The sequence below is a fragment of the Panthera uncia genome, chromosome A2 (assembly GCF_023721935.1).
Source record: "Panthera uncia isolate 11264 chromosome A2, Puncia_PCG_1.0, whole genome shotgun sequence".
Lineage (NCBI taxonomy): Eukaryota > Metazoa > Chordata > Mammalia > Carnivora > Felidae > Panthera > Panthera uncia.
This window is the reverse complement of record NC_064816.1, coordinates 41,337,328-41,350,545: the sequence shown is the minus strand read 5'-3', so window position 1 is coordinate 41,350,545 and position 13,218 is coordinate 41,337,328. Positions and strand designations below refer to the sequence as shown.

The window sequence follows — 13,218 nt, the reverse complement described above, 5'->3', positions numbered from 1 at the left end:
AGCATCTTTTCTTATGCTTATTTGTCATCCATATATCTTCTTTGGTGAGGTATCTATTAAGGTCTCTGGCATGTTTTTATATCAGGATGTTTATTTTCTTATTGCTGAGGTTTGTTTTAATGTTTGAAAAAATTTTAATGTTTATTTGAGAAAGGGAGCATTGGGGGAGGGGCAGAGAGAGAGAGAGAGAGAGAGAGAGAGAGAGAGAATGAATCTGAAGCAGGTTCCAGGCTCTAAGCTGTCAACATAGAGCCAGACACAGGGCATGAACTCATGAACGGTGTGATTATAATTTAAGCCAAAGTCGGATGCTCAACCAACTGAGCCATCCAGGTTCCCCGGTCTTATTGTTGAATTTTAAGAGTTCTTTGCATACTTTGTATAACAATCATTTATTAGACACATCCTTTGGAAAATTTTTCCCCCAGTCACTGTTCTTTTCATTCTCTTGACAGTGTATTTTGCAAAGCAGAAATTTTTAATTTTATTGAATTCCAGTTTACCAATTATTTTTTTTTTGCTTTCCTGAATTATGCTTTCATCCTTGAATTTAAAAAGTCATTGTCAAACTCAAAATCATCTATATTTTCCTGTATGTTAACTTCTAGGATTTTTATGTTGTTGCTGTTGTTGTTGTTGTTTACACTTAGGTCTTGAATCCATTGTGCGTTAATTTTTGTGAAAAGTCCTGCCTTTTCCACTGGATCCTCCTCTTCTGAGCTATATTCATTTATTGTTGTTGTTGTTGTTATTGTTTTTCCTGAAAATCCACCTGAGCTATTTTAGTCCCTATAATTTCTGGCCATGGTGGTCTGAACACTGATGGTGGTGAGGTTCTGTCACTGTAGGACCAGTCCAAGTCTTCACTGTCAAAGATGACCATTCCTCTGAGATAGATGAGATCACACTAAATCAAGTGCTTCCCCTGGAGGCTTTCAGGGTCACAGAGATCATTGCTGTATCTGTTGCTGGAGCATTATGAAAGGAAAATCATTTCTGAAAGAGTTCATGTTGAAATACATGTACAATCAGGTATTAGTTCATTGGATTGGACATTATAATGAACCACTGACTGGTTTTTCACAGAGAGGTATAATAAGAGAGCAAAATAATTGAGATATGGAGTCGTCGTTTTCCTTTTCAATAAGCCTGATGGTAAAACGGTTGCAGTGTTATTGATAGTTGCTCAGGGAACCTTTGACAGTCAATTTGAAAGATTCATCCACAGTATTTGCCCTCAGCAAAATGATCAGCTTCATACAGGTATATAACCAATTCTAAAATGTCTAAGAGAATGATCTTCAGAATCTCCACCTTTTTGATGAGTATGGCTGGGAAATATTCCTGACGGGGGAATATTCCTGAAGCCATTTCAAGGCCTGATATTATTTCTTTGAGAACTAAAGTTCCCCGCATGAATTTGGGGAAGCTGATGGTGGCACCAAATTTTTGGAAAACTTCCTCAAGTTTTCAGAGAACCAACATGAATAACTACAGAATGTTTGAAAACACATCTACTCTGTTTGAAAACATACTGTTTTCTGCTACCTCATCTTGGTTTAATAGCTACCAATCCATACTTTGATAGAAAATTTAAAGAAATAGATGATGAATTCATCAAAACTTGAAAACACAGATTTCTTGTATGCCTTAGTCCTGAGAGCCTAGATTTTAAAGAAATCAAAGGATGGAAAGATCCAACATGGTGGAGAAGTAGGGAGACCCAAAGTTCCCTTGTCCCCCAAACACAGCAGTGTTGAGGCCAAAGGACTTTGAATTCCAACAGTCCAGGCTTCCGAGGGACAAAGACATCTCAAGGGACCCACGGGGACAACCTGGTGGGCCACAGGTACGTGATTTTGAACTGGGAGAGATAAAATGGGCTGCACAGACACAGAGGGGAGAGATCCCCTTCTACAGAGAGACAAAGGGAATAGAAAGAGAGGCTGAGGAAGGGCAGGATTGTGTCTGCACAAGAGAAAAACCTCCTACCGGACAGAGAAAGATCCAATCTCTAACTGTGGGGCTTCCTCCAGGTTGGGGCCAGCTGCCCAGTTCACACACCTGGGGAAGAGATAAGCCAGCCCCGAGCTCAGTAACCAGTTCAGAGGCACAGTCTGCAGTGGGAAAAAGCGATCCCCTTCCTGGAGTGCTGTGGGAAGAAGGTATATATCTGTTCAAAGGACAAAGACTGCCTGCTCCTGCCAGCCAGATGCAAAATATCAGCCTTGTGGAGTGGCACTCCCCAGTACTGGGGCACACAGAATGGGATACTCTAAGACACTGGGGTTTAAACCCCACCCGATTGCCAGCGAGGTGCGAGAGTGGGTGGAGCAGGACAAACCACGCATGCAGCACTGTGAAATGGGATGGCTTTTCCCTGAAACCAGAAACCTGCAGTGGGATTCTTTAAGACATTGGGGTTCAATTCTTTAAGACATTGGGGGAGTCAGCAAAGTGGGACAAACTGCCTCATTTGTGGCCATAGCACTGTGAAGACAGCCTAAACAGAGTGGTTTGGGACACGTGGTCCATGGAAGGGAGACTGGGGTGTCGCCATTTTTCTCCCCATCACCAACAAGGTGGGGCCTCAGGGCACCAGACAGGGAGCCCCCAGTGGAGGTGGAACCTGCCTACACCAAACCACACCCCTCCACGCCTGGTAAGAATGTGTTAATTGCAGGGGACAGATCATCCAGACAGAAAATCAATAAAGAAACAGTGACCCTGAATGATACACTGGACCAGATGGACTTGATAGATATATTCAGAACTTTTTATCCTAAAACAACCAAATACACATTCTTCTCGAGTGCACATGGAACATTCTCCAAGATAGATCACATACTAGGTCACAAAACAGCCCTCAATAAATATAAAAGAATTGAGACCATACCATGCACATTTTCAGATCACAATGCTATGAAACTTGAAATCAACCAGAGCAAAGTTTATAAAACCTCCAAATGGATGGAGGTTGAAGAACATCCTACTGAAGAATGAATGGGTCAACGAGAAATTGAAGAATAAATTAAAAAATATATGGAAACAAATGAAAATGAAAACACAACAGTCCAAACCCTTTGGGATGCAGCAAAGCAGTCCTAAGACGAAAATACATTGTAATCCAGGCCTATCTCAAGAAGCAAGAAAACTCCCAAGTACAAAATCTAACAGCACACCTGAAGGAACTAGAAGCAGAGCAACACAGAAACCCCAAGGATAGCAGCAGAAGAAAAATAATGAAGATCAGAGCAGAAATAAACAATACAGAATACAAAAAAAAGAGAGAAGGAAGGAAGGAAGGAAGGAAGGAAGGAAAGAAAGAAAGAAGAAAAACCAGAACAGATCAATGAAATTAAGAGCTGGTTTGTGAAAAAAATAAACAAATTGATAAACCACTTGCCAGAGTTTTCAAAAAGAAAATAGAGAAGGCCCAACTGATAAAAATCACGAATGAAAATGGATTTACCACAATCAATCCCTCAGAGAATACTATGAAAAATTATATGCCAACAAAGTGGCCAACCTGGAAGAAATGGACAAATTGCTAGACACCCACACACTACCAAAACTCAAATAAGAAGAAATAGAAAATTTGAACAGACCCATAACTAGTCAAGAAATTCAATCAGTTATCAGAAATCTCCCAACAAATAAGAGTACTGGCCCAGATGGCTAACCTGGGGAATTCTACCAGACATTTAAAGCAGATTTAATACCTACCCTTCTCAAGTTATTCCAAAAATATAAATGGAAGAAAAAATGCTGGACTCATTCTATGAAGCCAGCATTACCTTGATTCCAAACCAGACAGAGACCCCACAAAAAAAGGAGAATTACAGTATCCCTCATGAACATGGATGCAAAATTTCTCAACAAGATACCAGCAAATAACATTCAAAAGCATAGAAAAAGAATTATTCACCATGATCAAGTGGGATTCATTCTGGGCTACAGGGCTAGTTCAATATTCACAAATCAAGCAATGTGATACATCACATTAGTAAAAGAAACCATAAAAAACATATTATCCTATCAATAGATGCAGAAAAAGCATTTGACAAAACCCAGCATCCTTTCTTGGTAAAAACCCTCAAGAAAGTTGGGACAGAAGGAACATATCTAAACATCATAAAAACCATATATGAAAAGCCCACAGTTAATATCAATATCATCCTCAATGAAGAAAAACTAACAGCTTTCCCCCTGAGATCAGGAACACGACAGGGATGTCTACTCTCACCAGTGTTGTTTAACATAGTGTTGGAATTCCTAGCATTAGCAATTAGACAAAAAAAAAGGAAATAAAAGGCATCAAAACTGGCAAAGAAGTCAAACTTTCACTTTTCACAGATGACATGATACTCTACATGGAAAACCCAAAAGACTCCACCAAAAGCCTGCTAGAACTGATATTTGAATTCAGAAAATTGCAGGGTGCAAAATCAACATACAGAAATTTGTTGCATTTCTATACACAAATAATGAAACAACAGAAAGAGAAATCAAGAAATTGATGACATTTACAATTACACCAAGAACCAAAAAATACCTAGGAATAAACTTAACCAAATATGTAAAAGATATGTATACTGAAAACTATAGAAAATTTATGAAGAAAATTGAAGACACAAAGAAATGGAAAAATATTCCATGCTCATGGATTAGAATAAATATTGTTAAAATGTCGATACTACCCAAAGCAATCTACACATTCAATGCAATCCCAATCAAAATTGCAACAGCATTCTTCTCAAAGCTAGAATAAATGATCCTAAAATTTGTATGGAACCACAAAAGACCCTCAATAGCCAAAGTAATACCGAAAGAAAAAAACCAAAGCGGGAGGCATCACAATCCCAGACTTTAGCCTCTACTACAAAGCTGTAATCATCAAGATAGTATGGTACTGTCAGAAAAAAAGACCCATTGACCAATGGAATAGAATAGAGACTCCAGAATTGGACCCACAAATGTATGGCCAACTAATCTTTGACAAAATAGGAAAGAATATCCAATGGAAAAAAAGACAGTTTCTTTAGCAAATGGTTCTGGGAGAACTGGATAGCAACATGCAGAAGAATTAAACTAGACCACTTTCTTACACCATTCACAAAAATAAACTCAAAATGGATGAAAGACCTAAGTGTGAGACAGGAAGCCATCAAAACCCTAGAAAAGAAAGCAAGCAACAACCTCTCTGACCTCAGCTGCAGCAATTTCTTGCTTGACACATATCCAAAAGCAAGGGAATTAAAAGCAAAAATGAACTATTGGGACCTCATCAAGATGAAAATCTTCTGCACTGCAAGGGAAACAATCAACAAAAGTAAAAGGCAACTGACAGAACAGGAAAAGTTATTTGCAAATGACATATGAGATAAAGGGTTAGTATCCAGAATCTATAAAGAACTTCCTAAACTCAACACCTGAAAAACAAATAATCCAGTGAAGAAATGGGTGGAAGACATAAATAGACACTTTTCCAAAGAAGACATCCAGATGGCCAACAGGCACATGGAAAGATGCTCAACGTCACTCATCATCAGGGAAATACAAATCTAAACCACACTAAGACACCACCTCACACCAGTCAGAGTGGCTACAATGAACAAATCAGGAAACTACAGATGCTGGCAAGAATGTAGAGAAATGGGAACTCTCTTGCACTGTTAGTGGGAATGCAAACTGGTGCAGTTGCTCTGGAAAACCGCGTGGAGCTTCCTCAAAAAATTAAAAAAAAAACAGAATTAACCCTATAACCCAGCAACAGCACTACTAGGAATTTATCCAAAGGATACAACAGTGCTAATGTATAGGGGCACATGTACCCAATGTTTATAGCAGTGCTTTCAACAATAGCCAAATTATGGAAAGAGCCTAAATGTCCATCAACTGACAAGTGGATAAAGAAGATGCGGTTTATATATATACAATGGAATACTACTTGGCAATGAGAAAGAATATAATCTGGCCATTTGCAGCAACGTGGATGGAACTGGAAGGTATTACGCTGAGTGAAATAACTCAGTCAGAGAAAGAGAGATATCATATATTTTCGCTCATATGTGGATCTTGAGAAATTTAACAAAAGACCATGGGGGAAAGAGAAAGGGGAAAAAAAATGGTTACAAACAGAGATGGAGTGAGGCAAACCATAAGAGACTCTTAAATACGAAGAACAATTTGAGGGTTGATGGGGGGCTGGGGGAGAGGGGAAAATGGGTGATGAGCATTGATGGGGGCAATTGTTGGGATAAACATTTGGAGTTTTATGCAAGCGATAAACCACAGAAATCTACCCCAAAAACCAAGAGCACACTTTACACACTGTATGTTAGCAAATTTGACAATAAATTATATTTAAAAAAAAAAGAAAGAAAAGGTAAATAAAGGCGAAAAAATATTCAAAGGGAATAAAATCACTTTCCAAGGTCTGGCAGACTACTTCAAGGTTCATATAAAAATCTATCAAGGTGAAGAATTACCAAATCCCAAATCCATGTATAGGCCACAGCAGAAACTAACAATTTAGTGTCCATAGCAACTGGTAAAGGCACATACAACACAACAAGATTTGTGGTTACAAGAAACCATTTCTGGTCCCAACTGACTTGCAGACCAAATATCTGGAGCTTAAGGAAGAATTTGTAAAACTATATTGAAGGGTGAAAAAGATGTATGAAGAAGAATGTAGCTACTGTTATTAGCAGCAGTTAAGGAGTAAAACAGATAAACTCTACATCCAGTATATCAAGCATAATAATAGCAAAAATATCTTCCATACAGCTCATACCACACCACCCTGTTTATTGGCATCTTTATCATATGAGCGATTGCTGGTTTAACTAGATTCATTGGTTTGGACATTACAGCTCAACTATGCAATATGATAATGGAATTGACCCTTATCACCCTGTGCTCCAGGGCATATATTTGCTACTCTGGAGAATACCAACAGCTGGGTGCTGTAAGAGATCAGGTAGGTACACCCTTGTGGGACTTGGGCTTTTTACAAGCTTTATAGTATGGCAGCAACTGATAAAAAAATCTGTATCATCAATGTTTTCCTGCTCCAAAGTAAGATTCTACTAAACCACCAGCAAGGGAGAAAATTTAATTCAAATTTTTTAAAATGCAGATGTGTAACCATTTTTCAGTTCAATATTAAGTTTTTATATCTCTATGCAAACATTCAAATTGCTTTTATCAGAACAGAGTAAAACACCAAACACCTCTGAAGACTGCAAAATGTTACAGTTCTTTTACTTCAGTGTTTAATAAGCAGATGTATGTATACATGGTTGTATCATTTTGTTAGTATGTTATTTCCTGATTTTGTGTTCAAATAGGCTGTCATAACTTAAAGTATTTGTCAATCTACAACACTGGTACTTCTGTTCTCAAATTTACTAAATTCTATCACGGGGTTATAATTAAACCATATTTATAAAGGTTGTGAAAGTTATTAAGTCTGTGTAGAAATTCATGTTTTTGCATATGGGTGATGAGTTGTTTCAGCACCATCCATTGAAAAGAAAATCCTTGCTCTATTGTCTTCTCTCTGTGCCTTGGTGAAAGATGAGTTGACTCTATTTACAGGGGTCTAATTCTGGGTCTCTATTCAGTTCCAGTGACCTATTTATTTTTTATTTTGCCAACATCACACTGTCTTGATTGCTATAACTTGTAGTAGGGAGTGTAGCTGGGAATGATGACATCCATGAACATAGAATATCTATTTATTGAGTTATTCTTTGATAGGTTCCATTAGAGTTGTGTAGTTTTCCTTATATGTATGTATACATATTTTGTTAGATTTATACCTAATTGTTTCATCTTTGTACATTAATGTAAATTATATTGTGATTTTTTTTATATTTCAAATACCACTTGTTCACTGCCACTATATAGGAACACAATTAACTTTTTTATATTAACCTAGCATCTTGCATCTGTGCTATAATCACTTATCAGCCCAAGAAGCTTTTTGTATATTTTTAAGATTTTCTACATAAATGATCATGTTATTTGCAAAGAAAAACAGCTTTATTTTCTTCTTTTAAATTCTGCATACATTTTGCTTGCTTTTCTTGTCTTACTACGTTATCTGGGACTTCTAGTATAATACTGAAAAACAGTGGTGAGAAGGAACATCCATACCTTGTTACTTATGTTATTGGGAAAGTTTCAAGTCTCTCAAAATTTAATATGATACTAGCTGCAAGTTTTTTTTTAATCGATTTTTTCTTTATCAAGTTGAAGAAGTCCTCTTCTATTCCTAGTTTACTGAGAATTTTTAAGCATGAAGGAGTATTGGATTTTGTCAAAGGCTTTTTCTCCATCTAATGATATGATCATGTGATTTTTCTTCTTTAGACTGTGATGTGATGGATTACAATAATTTTCAATTGTTGAAAATTCATTGCACACCTGGGATAAATCCAAATGGTTGATCATGTAGAATTATTTTTATACATTTTTGGATACGATTTACCAGCATTTTATTGCAAATTTTTGCATCTATATTCATTAGAGATATTGTAGTTTTCTTGTAATGTCTTTGGTTTAGGTATTTGAGTAATGCTGTTCTTATAAAATGAGTTAGGAAGTATGCCCTCTGATTCTATCCTCTAAAAATATTATAGAAAATTCATATAATGTTTTTTTCTTAAATGTGTGGTAAAATTCACCAGGGAACCTATCCAGGATTGGTGCTTTCTTTTTTGAAAGGTTATTAGTTATTATTTTGTATTTTTAATAGATATAGGGCTATTCACACTATGTATTATTTTTTGTGTAAACTTTAGTGAATTCTATCTTTGAAGGAACTGGTCCTTCTCATAAGTCATTAAACTTGTGGCCATAGAGTTGGTCTCAGTATTCTCTTATTATATTTTTTTAATGTCCATCGAATATGCCGTGCTGCCTTCTCCTTCATCTCTGATACTTACAGCTTCTTTTCCTTTTCTTTTTTTCTTAATTTGCCTGGCTAGAGTCTCCTCAAATTTATTAATCTTTTCAAAGAAACAGTGTTTGATATTGTTTTCTTTTTCTATTGATTTCTTGTTTTCAATTTCATTATTTTTTTGCTCTAGTTTTTACTACTTACTTGCTTCTGCCTATTTTGGATTTAATTTGCTCTTTTTTTTTCCACTTTTGTAAGGTGGAAGGAAGTTCAGATTATTTATTTTAGATCTTTCTTGTTTTCTATTAGATACATTCAATGCTACAAATTTCCCTTTAAGCACTGCTTTTACTGTACCCCATAAATTCTGAAAATCTATGTTTTCATTTTCATTTAGTTCAAATTATTTAAAAATTGCTCTTATAATTTCTTCTTTGACCCATGTGTTACTTAGAAGTGTGTTATTTAATCTTCACATATTTGGGGATTTTCCAGTTTTAATTCTGTTTTTTTATTTCTAGTTCAATTTCATTGTGGTCTGAGAGGAGACCGTCTGTGATTTCTATTCTTGCAAATTTGTTAAGATGTGTTCTACACTGGTCAATGTTCCATGTGCTGCTGAACTTTTGGGGTGACACAAACCAACCCATAATCATCCTCTTTGTGTCCACTTCCCCCAAACTGTAACTTTCCCATGTGCAAAATACATTTACCCCATTCCAACATCTTCCAAAGCATTAGCCTTTTCTCTTATTACCTCTAAACCTAAAATTTCACCTAAATATAGTTAACACAGAAAGTCCCAATCTCATCATCTAAAGCATCTAAATTATGTATAAGTGAGATGATGGATATCCTGGGGTAAAAGTCCTCTCCATCTCTGGACATTTAAAACAGAGAAAACAAATTGATCAATTTTCAAAATGTAATGGTGGTCTAGACCTAAGAGTCACATTCATATCCAAAAGGAACAAGTTTTAAGAAAAAAGAAAAAAGAAAAAAAAAAAAAGCTTACAGGTCCCAAGCAAGCCTAAAACCTATCACAGCAAATTCCATTAAATTTCAAGGCCTGAGAGTAATCCACTGTGGCTCTGTCTATTGGGCCCTATGAGGACAGTCCCACACACTCAGTCCTCCATGGCACTATCTCCGCCCTCTGAGCTCACAGCAGTATCCACCCCACTGTCTCAACCTTTCAAGGTCTCTCTGGCCTCTGAGCTACTCTGTAAGTCTTTCTTCACTTTTCTTGAAGGTTAACATGTATTTGCAGCTGAGGAGCTCTGTGTGGAATATTCCAGAAGTCCAGCATCTTCCTTCTTTCTTTTCCATCTCTGTCCTCTTCAGTCCAAATGGAAGCATTTCTGCTGACCGTTGACTGGATCCCTGTCACGTACCCAATCCTTCTAGCAAAAGTGTAACCAGGAACACTTTTGTAGTTTTTCTCCAGAGCACACATTTGGATTTTTAAAATATGGATAGGCTGTCAACTTTCTAAATCATCAAGCTCCCTGCCACTTTATAACAAGGATCATGTTTACATCATTGTCTGAAATCATGTTTTTTATTTCATTTTGAGATCATACGAGTAGTACCTTTAATTCATATTTTTACCAACAGTTTCTTCAAGGCAAACTTAACTTTTTCTAGTGTGCACCTCAAAAACTCTTCTACTCTCTACCCATTACCCAATTCCAAAGCCACTTTCAATTTTTTTTTTTTGTTTTGTTTGTTATTTGTTACAGCAGTGTGCCATTTTCCAGTACCAAAATCTTTATTAGTCCCTAGGGCTGTTACAATAAACTACGACATATTAGATGGCTTAAAACAACAGAAATTTATTCTCTCATCCCCCTGGGAGTTAGAAATCCCAAATCAAGAAGTTGGGAAGGCCACATCCTCCTCCCTAGCTTCTGCTGCTCGCAGTCCTTGCTGTTTTTTGGTTTACGGCTACATAATTTCAATTTTTTTCCTCTGTTGTCATGTGGCAAACATTCCTTTGTATGTCTGGGTCTTCACACAGCAATCTCCTGTCTGTGTGCTTGTATCTATGTCTTTTCTTCGTTTTATAAGGTCACCACTTATATTGTATTAGAGACCACCCTAAAGACTTTGTCTTAATTTGATTATTATTATATTCACGGGTACTAAGGCTAGGACTTCAATATGTTCTTTGGTGGGGACACAATGCAAGCCAGAACATACGCATTTTATATTTTATTCTGGGAAATTAAATAAAAGAATGAAAGTTTCCAAGATTATTTTATTCAAAAATGTTTAAAAAACTATGTAAGACTGAATAAGAAAATATTAATTGTATGAGAAAATAAAAATTCAGCCATTTTGCTTATTAATAAAAATGCAAAAATCAACAGTATTAGCCAAATCAATCCAACAGCACACCTACACAATTTGCAATAGCATCTCAAGTATAGCACTGGGTTCTTAAGCTTAAGAGTTCCAGGGTAGCTTCTTTAGAGATTGTAGCTAAATTTTTGAAGTATTTGAATATCATTCTGGTGTCATTCCTGGAACCCCATCTTACACTTTTTTTCTGTATCCATTCAATGATTTTCTTGAAAGCACATAACTACTTGTACTAAACCATTTCTCTTTTAAATACATAAATGAGGTATGCCTGGCTGGGTCAGTTGATAGAGCACGTGACTCTTAATCTCAAGATTGTGATTCCAAGCCCCCAAGTGGATGTGAAGCCTACTTAAAAAAATAAAAAAATTAATAAAATACATAAATGTATTTCCATTTCCTGCATTAGAATCTGATTGAAACCACTCGATAACGATGACTTTGTTAGATGGTGAGGGCAGAGGAATCTCATGGATTCCTCTTGTATACAAATAGGGTCATTCTGGAGAGGCATTCCTCAATCCCTAGTCAAATTCAGTATATAAACATCACATTCCAACTACATCAGGTCCTGAGTTTATAAGCTAAATACATGCTCACACAAGTCTACAAGACAATGTTGGCAGAAATTTGATGCAATGATACTGGTGATGGTGTAAAACTACAATCAAAATGAGAATCTATTACTGAGGAAGTGATTAAGAGGAGATACATGCTTATATTAGAGAATTGCACAACATTAAGAAGAAATGAACTGAGTATGTCTATACCAATATAGATGTCTCATGGAAACATACTGTTAAGTCCAAAAGTAAGAAATGGAATATGATCAACAGTACATTTATGCACATGTAAAACCAGAAAACAAATGTTATGAAACATGTATTCAAAAAACAGGTATCTATCAAATGCATTAAAAACTTTGCTTTCCTTTATTAGGGTAGAGATAAGAGAAAGTGAGTTATAAGGATAAAACCGAATGAAGTGATAGTTTTATTTATCTATCACATAGAAGTAAGCTTACATGTACTCAGTAGTACATTAATTTCACCCCTCTATGCCTGCAATCAAATGAACAGAATTCAACACACCTAACACAGAGCAGTTACACACTAACACTTAGTTGTAGTATATATTATGAATGTCTCCACAGAATTGATGGCACTCTCCCCCACTGTATAAGCTCTGTGAAAGAAGATTCAAAATGAAGTAAGCATTGCTAAGAGAGTCACTCAAAATAGAGCCAAAAGGACATGAAGGAAGTAGGGCATACATACAACTCCTGTTTCAATTCTCAGAACACCATGAACTTTCGACTTTTGTCAACTCTAACTTGTCAGTTGCCACTCTACCACCTCCAAGAACACATCCTCCTACTCAGCACTGAGATAACGTAACACCTTTTAGCCAAACAGCAAACCATGTATTAGTCAGTTTAAACTCTTCCAGCAACAATCATAATTCTTTCAAAAACAATTTATGTAACCTGGTGGGTTTTGCTTTTATAAACCTGCACTAGCAGCTCACGATTCTGAGTACATGTTCAATTTTGGTCTACTCTGGGTCTTTCAGGTTACATTCCCTCAAGCTTTTGGTTGCTTTACAGCATTTTCTTGATTGACAAATCCTTGTAGTTAGATAGAATTGACCATCACCCAGTAGAATGCCAGGGTATAACTAGCTAATTCCAAACAGGATATTCTGATTCACCTTTGCCATGACGATAACTTCAGCTAATCCAAGTCTGAATGTCCTACCCTTGGCTACAAGGATAGCTTCATGGCTGATCCAACGTGCAACAAAGTCAGGATTTACACTGGGTCACAGATCTCCCAAAACTGCCACTGACTTTTTGCAAACATGAGGGATATCTACAAGTAAATATGGTACACTTGAGGACAAACGTAGAGCCCTGGACTTCAAGTTTCCATCGGCCAATAAAC

General features: G+C 36.6%; 1 pseudogene; it reads left to right on the top strand.

Annotated features, from left to right (window-relative positions):
- Positions 1 to 7,123, top strand: part of LOC125930372 (atlastin-1-like) — a 124,741-nt pseudogene extending 117,618 nt beyond the window's left edge.
- The last annotated feature ends 6,095 nt before the right edge of the window (positions 7,124 to 13,218 follow it).